Genomic DNA, 1,503 nt, shown 5'->3' with positions numbered 1-1,503 from the left:
TTGATCTTCCTATTATTAATTTCTAATTTTATAGCATTGTGGTCTGAAATGATGCTTTGTAGTATTTCAATGCTTTTTAATTTGTTGAGTCTTGTTTTATATCCTAACATATGATCTATTCCGGAGAAGGAACCATGTGCACTGGAGAAGAATGTGAATTGTGCTTTTGTTGGGTCTAATGCTCTGTATATGTTTGTGAGGTAGAGTTGGTTGATTGTATTGTTGAATTCTTCTGTATCTTTGTTGAGTTTTTTTCTAGTTTACCTGTCCTTTGAAAGTGGTGTGTTAAATTCTCCTACTACTCTTGTAGAGTTGTCTATTGTCCCTTTTAATTCAATTAATATTTGCCTCATGTATTTTAGAGCACTTTCATTGGGTACCTAAATGTTTATTATTGTAACATCTTCTTTGTCAATTGACACTTTCAGCATCATATAATGTCCTTCTTTGTCTCTTATGATGTTTTTCACCTTAATGTCTATTTTATCAGAAATTAATATTACCACTCCTGCTCTTTTTTATTACTATTGGCTTGGTATATTTTTTTCCACCCCTTAACTCTTAAATTGTTTTTATCTTTGTGTCTAAGGTGGGTCTCTTGTAGGCAGCATATTGATAGGTCTTCTTTTCTTATCCAGTCTACCACTTTCTTTCTCTTGATTGGTGCATTTAGTCCATTCACATAATTAGTGATAGATATAAATTGATTGCTGTCATTCTATTATGTTTTTTTGCCGTGTTGTTGGAGTTTCCTTGGTCCATATACTTTTCTGTGCTGAGTTCAATTTGTTGTCAAATGCTTCATCTCTTTTCTTCTTTATTGTTGGTTTTGTGCTTATTTAAACCATGTGTTTTCCTTCCTTCTGGATTTGCTTAAGGTGATTGCTAATTTTCTCTGTGTTTACCTTGGAGTGAATTCTTGTCTCTACATTTTTAGAATAGTGTGTTCTATGAAGATGTTGTCCTGTTTTCCTCTCCATTTTGAAGTTTGTACCTAGAAGTTTTTTTTCCTTTAATAAGTTAGGTGCTGTTGTCGTGTATAGGATGGCTTCCTTTATTTTTAGTGTACAATGTTTTATGGTCTTTTTTTTAAGTTTCTATTTCTGATTTGGTTTTAGTGTTGTTGTCCTGTATCCTGATTTTGTTGTGGGTTCTCAATTGGATCTCTGATCTGGATCTCTGTTGTGGGATCTCTGTTGTGTGTTCTCAATTGAAAGGACTTCCTTAAGCATTTCTTGTAGGGTCAGTCTGGTTTTCACAAAATCCCTTAATTTCTGTTTGTCTGAAAGTGCCTTGATTTCGCCTTCATATTTGATGGATAATTTGGCTGGATATAGGATTCTTGGTTGGAAGTTCTTTTCCTTCATTGTTTTTTTTATATGTGCCATCCCATTGCCTTCTTGCCTGCATGCTTTCTGCTGAGTAATCGGAGCTCAGCCTGTTTGATTATTATAAGTAATATTTCCTTTGTCTTGGGCAGCTCGAAAATTTTTTTCTTTGTCT

Source organism: Orycteropus afer, unplaced genomic scaffold (assembly GCF_000298275.1).
Source record: "Orycteropus afer afer isolate SDZICR_OR568_19922 unplaced genomic scaffold, OryAfe1.0 scaffold00848, whole genome shotgun sequence".
Lineage (NCBI taxonomy): Eukaryota > Metazoa > Chordata > Mammalia > Tubulidentata > Orycteropodidae > Orycteropus > Orycteropus afer.
Note: the sequence above shows the minus strand (reverse complement) of the source record.